This window comes from Mesoplodon densirostris, chromosome 6 (genome assembly GCF_025265405.1).
Source record: "Mesoplodon densirostris isolate mMesDen1 chromosome 6, mMesDen1 primary haplotype, whole genome shotgun sequence".
Taxonomy (NCBI): domain Eukaryota; kingdom Metazoa; phylum Chordata; class Mammalia; order Artiodactyla; family Ziphiidae; genus Mesoplodon; species Mesoplodon densirostris.
Genome location: NC_082666.1, coordinates 38,528,006 through 38,539,002, shown reverse-complemented (window position 1 = coordinate 38,539,002; position 10,997 = coordinate 38,528,006). Strand labels below are relative to the sequence as shown.

The window sequence follows — 10,997 nt, the reverse complement described above, 5'->3', positions numbered from 1 at the left end:
ATTTCATTGTTAGTGTAAAGAAATGCAAACAATTTCTATATGTTCCTCTTCCATGTCTCTTCCCTAGCTATTCTAGGTGACTTATTCAGGCAAATGGCCATAAGTTCTGTCTAGATACTCATAGAGTCCAAACATTTATACACAGCCATGATTTTCCCTAATAAGATACACAAATCTCTACACTCCTTTTTGACACATCCCCTTGGATATGTAGGAAGTATGTAAGACATTTCTAAATCCATATACTTTTTCTGCCCAAACCTAATCCATCCCTGGTGTTCCCATTTCTGATAATGGCATGTCCATTCATCCACGGGTTAGGCCTCAAATTTTGGAAACATCCTTGACTCCTGTCTTTTTCTCACCATTCATTTACAATCCATCACTCTCTCACTACTGCTGTGTGTAGCCCAAATCATAGCATTTCTTGCCTTGAGAATTACCGGAATTGCGACAGGCTTTAACTTTTTTCTCTACTTTTATCTTTGGCCCACTGCAGTTAATTATTCACCCCACAGTCAGAGTGAAGACTGCAAAATGTAAATCTGATAACAAAGCTCATCTGCCTCAAAAGGTTTCCAGGATGATGATTATAAATCAATGGCCCCTTCAATGGCTTACAAAGTCCTATGGGTCTGGTCCAGCCCCCTCTTTGCCCCATCTCCATCCCCTTCTTTATACCTGTACCCCAGCCATGATGAATTTGCCATTCTTCAGACATACCAAGTGCTCTCCTGCCTCAGGAAGGGGTCACATTCACTCTGTCCAGGTGTCCACAAGTCTTCTTCACCCACTCTACTCAGGTCTTTGCCAAATGATGTTTCCTCAAAGAGGTCCTCAGAGAAACCTAGAAGGGGCTCTCTCCTTATCCTGTTTTAGTTTCAGTCACAGCACCTATGATTACCAAGCAGCATATATTCATTTATAAGCTTCTACCAGTTCCTCCACTGGAATGGAGACTCCTGAGGATAGGAACTTGGTTCAGTTCTTATGTCCCCAGGGCCTAGCAGTGCCTAGGACATGGCAGGTACTTATTATGTACTGTAGATCTTTCCTACTCGTCTCTGAACTTTGTTCCAACAAGTGGTATTTTCATCTGGAGACCCAAGAGGAGTTGGATTTTCTTTCTTCACACCACTGCAGGCAGAAAAGAAGCCTGTTGACAGAGGATCATCACACTGTTGTGTGTAGTGACATGATTAATAGGGAGCTTCAGTCCTCGCCTGAGGTCTATTTTCATTGCCTGACTAGCTGGTGGTTTGACGAATGACACTAAATTTCACCTGCCTATATAACTGCAAATAATTAAACATAATAGGTATTCTACTGCACAGATTTGATTGCCTTCCTGGTCAGCTAGTGATGAAGTTACTAATTCCACCATTGACTATCTCAGATCTGCTAGCTGAATTGACAGACAGCTTAGGTGTAACCCAGGTAGAGGGATAGAAGGAAGCAAGGGAGTGTTGCCAAAGGTAGGGGGTGCCTGCTTCTTTCTCTGCTCCTTTGCATTCTAGATCCATGCCCTCCCCACTTGAGCATACTTAAATCCTTTAGAATCAGGGAACAAGGAAATAAGCGTTCTGAGCCATATCCAGTACATTCCTAACCTGAGACCCACTAATGAGATGCAAGAAACTCATTAGCTGCCTGAAATTCATGCAAGTTTCTGGCTGCAATTGGGTCTATGCATGTTTCTCGGGTGAGGTTCAAGGCTTCTATCAGATTTTTCAAACTGATGTCTAACTTAAATGATCCTAAATTGTCTATAACCATTCCTCAGAAGAGACCCCCAGGAGTGTTAAGAAATAGTGTGGTCTATCCCCAAACCCTATTTGACAGCTACTCCAATCTACACTGTTATCCTGATTAGAGATCAGGATTGAGGGGAGAATATGCAGGGTTCTGGGCTGACTTTTAAGCCCCACTTGAGGTTCTGATCTCTTGTATGGATTCTGCTTCTCATTATTCCCACTTTGTCTCTGTGAGGGTAGAGTTGGATTGAAGTCTTTTAGAGAAAGGCCCAGAGGAGTCTGCCAGCCCCTTTCTTGCAACCTTTACTACAGAATGACTGATATCTGCTCCCTTCACAGCAGATGGTTTTGTCCTCAAGTTAGGGGTAAGGATCCTTGTATAAAACTATCCTGCTTGGAGCTAAGGAACGTACATCACTGAGAATAATCATCAAGGTAGTGACTTATAATTAAAATGAATGCTAAGTAGTAGACATAATAGAGATCTGCAGCTTTACATGGCAGTGAAAATTGCAAAGCAGGCAATCAGTTAAATAAGCTGGGTTTTATCCTATTAACAATGAGCTAAATTAGGGTATATCTGTGCTAATAGTTAACCATAAACCAAAATTAAAAGCATACACTTCTAGTCATCAAAAATATCAGCAATACATTGGTAAGAACCATTTTTTTCAATACTATTTGAAAAAAATAAGTCCAGATCTCCGAAAAATAAATTGTGATGCAAAGACCATGTGCTAAAAGGGAATACACACAAATACTAAAGGCGATCACCTCCGGGTACTGGAATTTGGATTTTTCAAAATACTTTATTATTTTTGCTATAATCAGGAAGTAATTGCTAAATGATAGTTCTACTAGCTTATTACTTTGTTTTACTATGTGTTGCAGTTTATAAAAGCCAGGGAGCCCCTCTGGGACTGTCCATTGGATGGGGATGGAGATTTAAATCTGGAATAACAGCACAAATCACCACCACATATGTCTGGTAACAAGAGTTTGTGCATTTTTATTCTTTGCTTCAACTCTCCATGGATTTCACAATTACATTAGGTTTTCTCAAATTTCTAGGATAGAAGTTATCTACATAAACTAGTATTAATAGTAAAATCCAATTTTATAAATCACGTCTTGTAGAAAATTTATAATCAATACCATGTGTTTTGTTTTTTAAAACTTAGTCATTGGGTTCAAAGCACATGGGTCATTTACTCCTAGGCTAGGGGCCTGGCCAGACTTCTAGAAAATGAAGAAAGAGGAAAGGAATTGAAGTAGGGAATCACCTGCTGATTTATTGCTTATGTCATAGACTTATGTCATTCTTTTAAGAAATAATAAAATCTCCTTAATTTTCTCCAGAGCTGGTATGTTTTTCTCTTTTGGAAGATAAAATGAATAGCAAAAGTGAATCATATCTTATAAATCATAAAAAAAAATTCAGAGCTTTTAACTTTACTCCTGAGAATTATCCTAATGGTCCTTGTCACTAGTCAACTACACCTTTGTAGTATGAAGACAGTGCTGACAATACGTAAAAGAACTAGAGTGGCTGAGTTCCAAAAAATTTAATTTAGAAAAAGAAGTGTCAGGTTGCATTTGGCTCAAGGACTGTAGTTTGCCAACCCTTGTTCTAGAACTTCATTTGTTCTCCACTGTATCTGGTATAAAACCAGAAAGGTATATTAAGATCTACTATATCTAATATGTTTATCTTTTACGTTATACCTCTTACAATTGTCGTTTTATGGATCCTGATAACTTATTTCATGCACAGATAATCAAAACATTTATTGTCCTTTTAAAATGTCTTTAAAAAACATCATTCAAGTGCCCTTTTTCTGATTTCATATTATTTTGCCTAAATTCGAACTTTAGCAGCCAGGTAAATGAACCTTGATTTATTTGTACATTTATTGGCTTATTAAATTTACTGTTTTATATTTCAAACTTTCTACGTTATTTTTTAGGTATAACTCTTTGGTACAATCTGATAGCACTTATTTAATAGGTAACTTAACTCCTTTCAGTAAGTTGAGTGGCAGATATATTTGTTTTAGTTTATGTTCAGTTATGTTATAAAAAAGTCTTTTTAGGGCTTCCCTGGTGGTGCAGTGGTTGAGAGTCTGCCTGCCGATGCAGGGGACACAGGTTCGTGCCCCGGTCCGGGAAGATCCCACATGCTGCGGAGCGGCTGGGCCCGTGAGCCATGGCCGCTGAGCCTGTGCTCTGCAACGGGAGAGGCCACAACAGTGAGAGGCCCGCGTACCACAAAAAAAAAAAAAAAAAAAAAAGTCTTTTTAGTAAATAGTTCTGTTTTCATGGCTCTGTTAATTTTTCTTCTAAGAATTAGGAAGATTGTGTTTTTGCTCTAGTAGATACTTTTATAAACTTGTGTATTTTTTAATCTTCTACTTACTTAAGACAGTAACTAGCAATTCCATATTATAGAACCAATGATGAAATCAGTGTTTCTTCTCTCTCCTTAACCATCCTTTAACGCCCAATTTTAGTGCCTTTTCTAATATTTCTTAGTGTTTATCATTTTACAATTAAATAAAAATCCTATAACTTGGTTTTTCAGTTGTAAATGATACGCTTGGACTCCCAGCCTTTAAAGATCAGAAAATCAGTATGCTAGTACTGCATTGGTTATATTATACCTTCATCTTCCACACTGTACTGGATCTATTCTTTGTAAACTACCAAAGACACAGGCCTCTAAAAGTTCCCACCTAGGGAATTCCCTGGTGGTCCAGGGTTAGGACTCCATGCTTTCACTGCCGAGGGTGCAGGTTTGATCCCTGGTTGGGGAACTAAGATCTCGCAAGCCATGCGGCATGGCCAATAAATAAATAAAATAAAAATTAAAATTCCTACCTATAACTGATCACTTTGGATTTACTTTTCCCTGGATACCTTCTTCTAGTACTCAGTAACTCACCTGAGTAGCTCCTATTTAGACATTCTTCCTCTAATAACCATGGATCTTCTCCTTCCTCCAACTTGAAGGTCACATCTGGTTTTCCAAAGCAATACTCTATAAGTGGAAAAGAATTTATTGTTTGGATCAGCTACATGGGCTTCAATACTTCTGGATATAAAGGAAGGTACAGCTTCAGGAACTATACAATGAAGGTGCTCATTTGACCTTTTTGAGGAGGTGACAGAAGGAATGAATCTTCTTAAATCCCTGAATCGTAGGACTAAATAATTAAATTCTAAAAATAGTCCATGTGTGGAGTTTTATACAAGGGACTTCATGGGGACTATCACTTTACCTCCTCATGTCAAACAAGTAGAAAATCATACAAAATGGAACAATAGGCAGTGCAGGACAGGAATTCTTAAGAAAAAGGAAACAAATTAGGTGAGTCCCATTATTCCCACAGTATAGAACATTTCTATGCCACAACACAGTAAGGGAAACCAAAGAGAGCCTGACACTCTCAGTAAGTTGAGGAGACAGAGTTAGTAATTTAGGAATGCCAAGGCAACTAGAATCTGCAAGACAAAATACTGGAGGGGAAAGAGCTGTAGTAAGGAAGAGCTGTAGAAATCTGCAGAAAGATCTCCTTGAGTCTTTGGCTGAGTAGAGACTTGTGCATGCATGTAAGGAAACTACCTGAGACTGGGGAAAGAATCACTGGGAAGGAGGAGGATGATAAATCACCAAAGCACAGACAGAGATGGGAAGCTTGTTATCCTACCAGCCAGAGTAGAAAGATCTCTTAATTCATGGAGGACTCAGTAGAGTAACCTGAAAGATCTGCCTTAGTACAGGAGCAAAGTCAGCCCTAGACTGCTCTGAATCCAAGAGAACAAAGCTTTAGATCTTGAAAGGATAAAACTAATTCCAAATAACTTAACTTTATTCCAGAGAAAGCCCCCAGATATTTTAAAATACCAAAAAAATACAGCACCCGACAAATTAAAATCCATAACTAGCAACCAATAAAAAATTATGAAGTATGAAAAGAAGGCACATATGACCCTTAACCAGGAGAATAGTCAATCAAAAGAAACAACAGGATATGACACATATGATAAAAGTAGCAGTTAAGAACAAGAGAATAAACAGGATTGCATTCTTGAGGCATTCACATGGTAAGGTCTGCTCACCCACTGAGAGGAGGTGGCTGTAGTTCTCCAGTATCACATCTCTGTACAGGATACTCTTGAGCAGGGCCCAGGTGTTTCCACTCCTGGGTTAAATCCACAGTCACATCCTTGAATGACCTTCATGCCTGTAATAGCACATTTCTGATTAATCTGAAGGGTTTAGAAACAGGTAACATAGAAAATACCTTTGAAAACTCTTGTGATGTTTACTGTTGAGAGTTTAAAGCAAAATATTGTAAAATAATAAATAAAATTATAAATTATTACAGCCCTAATTTTGTCCTATACTTTGAGGGCATCACACAATTAGTACAAATATTATTTTCATGCCCTAATTCATTTGTATATATTTCTAAAATATGTACTTATAATCTCAGTTAATATACTACCAAGAAAGCTTAGTGCCTTTTTAAAAAAAAACATTTTATTTATTTATTTTATTTTATTTTTTGGCTGCGCCGTGTGTTAGTTGCAGCACGCCAGATCTTCCTTGAGGCATGTGGGATCTTTCATCGTGGCCTGCAGGCTTCTCTCTAGTTGTGGCGTGTGGGCTTCTCTCTAGTTGCAGCCTGTGGGCTTTCTCTATCTAGTCGTGGTGTGCAAGCTCCAGGGCACGTGGGCTCTGTAGTTTGCGGCACGTGGGCCCTCTACTTGAGGTGCGTGAGCTCAGTAGTTGTCGTGCGCAGGCTTAGTTGCCCTGCGGCATGTGGGATCTTAGTTCCTCAACCAGGGATTGAATCCGTGTCCCTTGCATTGGAAGACAGATTCTTTACCAATGGACCACCAGGGAAGTCTCAAAGCTTAGTGTCTTTTTAAAGATAAAGTCATTATAAATAGTGTTCCTATAATCATTTCTTATACACCAATGATTTATACACCTGAGCACTCTCTAGGTTACACACATCCTCAGCCAGAGTCCTCTGCTGGGGTAATGGGGGAATCAATGAATAGATGCGTGTAAGCCCTGGAGGGAATACTCAGAACCAGACCTGTATTTCAGGAGCTCATATTTATACTCAATAGATTTCCAGCAGAGGTACCATGGCAATCCATTGAACAAAGTACATATTTCTCAACAAATGGTGCTATAATTTTCAAACATATATAAGGGGAATAAAAAGGTAAAATGCTTTTGGCCATATTAGGCAAATATTTCTTAGATAGGACAAAAAAGCATATATCATTGTTATTTACTGAATTGTGTCCCCCAAAATTCATATGTTGAAGCCCTAACCCCCAATGTGACTGTATTTGGAGATAGGGTCTTTAAGGAGGTAATTAAGGTTAAATGAAGTTAAAATAGGTGGGGCCCTAATCTGATAGGACCAATGTCCTTATAAGAAGAGGAAGAGACACCAGAGATCTCTCTCTTTCTGTGTGTGTACAGAGGAAAGTCCATGTGAGAACACAGCAATAAGGTGGCCCTCTGTGAGCCTGGAAGAGTTGGTTCACCAGAAACCAACACTGATGACATACTGATCTTGGACTTCCAACCTCCAGAGTTATATTTCTGCTGTTTAAGCCACCCAGTGTGTGATATTCTGTTACAGCAGCCAGCATAGAATAATACATTCATAAAAGAAACTGAAAAAGGTATGAAAAATTGATAAATTTAAAACCTCTGCTCTTTGAAAAATACTGTTAAGAATATGAAAAAACCTAAAACTGAGAGAGAATATCTACAAATCATGTATCTGTGGAAATATTTTTATAGAACATATGTAAGTCTCCAATCAAATAGGCACCTTCAACAAAGAGTAATGGATAACGAACAAAAACATGCTTATTATTAGGCATTAGAAAAATTCAAATTAAAACTAAAATGAAATACCATTACAAACCTAAAATAATGGCTCAAATAAAAAAACCTGATATTGTTAAATGCTGGTGAACATACAGAGTAACCAGGACCCTGACACATTGCTGATGGGAATGCAAACTAGGACAGCCACTTTGGAAAACAATTTGACATTTTCTTGCGACATTAGACATATAATTATTATGAGACCCAGAAAATCCACTCACTCCTTCACATTAACCCAAGAGACTGAAGACATATGTTCACACAAAGAAGCCTGTATATGAATATTTATGGCTGGAAATAACCCAAATATGCATCAACTGGTGAATGGATAAATAAACTGTGGAATAGCCACACAACAGATGACTACTCATCAACAGAAAGGAACAAACTACTGAAACATGGACTGGAGACAGAGTGAATGACACTGTTTGACTCCTGGATCTGTCACAATAATTGGCCCTGGACAATTCACTGACACTCTCAGGTCTAATTTCTTTAAAGTTTTAAATGAGTCAGAGGTAGATGACCATAGAAACCTTTCAGGAACCATCACTGTGGGACTCTGTGAAGTCAGGATAGTGCCACATGTGTGACAGCAGCATCTGTAAAAGGGCAATTTAGGGAGAGTGGAGACAGCATTTCCGCCCTCTGCCTGGTTATCCTTTACTCCCAGACCTCAACCTCACGAGCTCTCCAACAAAGTGGCCTTTCCTGAGCAGCCTGCCCCTGGGCCACCCCAGCTCACCTTGCTCTTTTCAAGACTGGCCCAAACTCCCAACTGTCACACCAATGTGGTGGCTTCTGAATGTGGTGGCATTACCAAGTCTGGCTCATTCCTGGCAGAAGGATCAAGAACTACTTCTTGATCTTGTGCAGACCTGCTCCTGGGCTCTTCTGCCTCCACTCTGTAGCTCTGGAGAGAGGTCTAAGGTCAGGGGGTGCTCTCTTCCAGGTAAGACTCCTTTACCAGGGTCCCCCTGCTTCCTACTTCACAAGAGCTGCTGTGCTCTAAAATGAATTTCCCAGGAGCTGGAATCTAGTCCTAGGCCACAATTTTAAGGCCAGAAAGCTGACCTTCTTGGAATTCATTATAATCTTAGACTAAAAACACAGCCTGAAGTGCATGAGGGGATAGGAGGCTCTGTCTGATTCAAAGGATCTGAGGAGACAACAGAAATCCCAGAATACATTTGACATATGGTAGGATTCTATCTACATTCACTTACTATTATATCCCTGGAGATTTGGGGACAAGTTACTCTGTTAGGTGCTGTGAAGGCTGCAATGCTGATTTCTGGCAGATGTGATATTTAGACAAAGCCTGAGATTGGAAGTAAAGCACACCTGCCCTTGAATCCAGACTCCCTCATTGCTAGCTTGTGACCTGAGCCACCGTCCACTAACCTGAGCTTCGGTTATTTTTAAAGCAGATGGTTATACAGACCTCACAGAATGGTTGAGGTTTATACATACGCCAACCAATAAAAAGAACGACGTGTCTTCTAAATATAATAGCAGTTGTCACGTACTCAGGGCTTAGTACCCTGCACTGGCTTACCTGATTTACCTGTGATGACTTATCTGAGTTTTAAAACAATGCCATGAAGCAGTCATTATTAATGTCCTTACTGACAGATGAGAAACTTGCTTCTTATCCAGGTTCCTTCTAGCGCCCCTGCTTAAAGGTGACAGAGCTGGAATTTACCTGGGTCTCTCTGGCTCCAGAGCTCGGGCTCCACTACAGACCCACCGCCTGCGCTTTCTGGCACGCTCACCATCCGCATTATGAACAAACAAGCACCACGCTCCCTACCACGGCCGCCGCGGGGGCTTTTCTCCGGTCCGGCTGCAGGTGGGGCCAGGCAAACGATCCCCGTACACTTCGGCCTGCCTCGAGCACTTGCTCCTGATAAGGGCTCAGCCGCATCTAACACGGGGGTTGAACCTGGGGGCCCCCGGGACTTTCTGCTCCCGCCCCCTGGGTCACAAGCCCACTCCTCTCCAGAAGTTCCCGTGCGGCGCGGTGTCTCTATCGCCCCAAATCCACTCTACAGGAGGACAATCAAGGACCCAGCACCAAATATCAACCAGGGACGAAAGTGCGGAAACAAGAACGCGCAGCTGGGCCTGCACACGCGCAAATGTAGCCTAGAAACTACCCAGAGGGCTGCACGGTGACCCAACCAGATTCAAAACTACATTTCCCATAAATCTCTGTGACTTGCCGTTTCTTTGCAGCGTTTCTTCTTTATTATTAGACTGTTGCAAGGTGTGCTCTATGTTCCCTTCTGCCCAGGTTCTCTCAGAGACCCCAGGCGTTATGGGTTAATTTGAACTTTACTGCCAAATACTACACCGCATGGTCTTGCATCACACTCCGAAGGGGAAAACAACAGTTGCCAAAGACACTGGGAACAATTTGGGAAATTTGAATGTGGAGTGGTGATTAGGAATTGAGCATAATGTCAGCGAATATTAGTTACTCAGTTGTTACATGGAATTATATTGATTGACTGGAAAATGTATTGATTTTGTAAAGGCATGCATAAGGACACGGTTTGCACTGAAGTCATCTTGTTAGTTCATTTTATAAAATTTGAGCAAAAACTAATTAAAGCAAATACAGCAAAAGGTTAGGTTTCTTAAGTTGATGGAGGGCATAACTATTTATGGATACTCATTTTACCATTTTCTATTTTTTTGTTGTCTAGGAAAAATTAATAGCTGATCTAAAGGAGAAAGAATTTTATTCAAGCCAACCTGTGGACTACAGACCTGGAAACAGTCTTTCAGAAAACTGAGGACTATTCCACCTGTTAGAAGTCAAAGTCATAGTCATATACATTTTCGAGACAAAGGATGGTACGTCAAAATGACACACTGATATTTTACATAAAGTTCACTAAAGATACATAGTCCAGACCTGCACGTACAAGGGGAGAAGTAGGTCACTATGACCCCTTACAGGATTAGGAAAGGAAAAATTAATCTTCTAAGAAGTTATGTTATTGGTATCAGAAGGAGAAAAAGAAAACACTGATCTTTACGGTGGAGCAGGAATTCCCGCCTTTGAGCAGGTCTGGTTAATGTATAATGCAGATGCACACAGCACTTTAGGGCTGGCCTAATAGGGGCAAGGAATATGTTATGCTTAAAATTTCTTGTCCTGCCTTAAGACATAGTTTTTATTCCATCACTGTTTTTCAAATTTTTGTAATACAAAGAAAAGGATAGGCATTCTCTTTCCATCAATGCCCTGTTAAAACTCTAAGTTGCCAAAAGTAGTCAAGATACAAATAACTTTTGGGAATAAGGCAAAT

The 10,997-nt window shown here is 40.1% G+C and overlaps 1 long non-coding RNA gene across 1 annotated transcript; it reads right to left on the bottom strand.

Moving 5' to 3' along the window:
- Positions 1–4,703: 4,703 nt before the first annotated feature.
- On the bottom strand, positions 4,704–9,685 carry LOC132492272 (uncharacterized). Its single transcript, XR_009532801.1, has 3 exons — positions 9,383–9,685; positions 5,874–5,998; positions 4,704–4,791 (listed from the first exon to the last, which is right to left on the bottom strand). It is a non-coding gene; the product is annotated as an uncharacterized LOC132492272 (long non-coding RNA).
- Between the last annotated feature and the right edge of the window lie 1,312 nt (positions 9,686–10,997).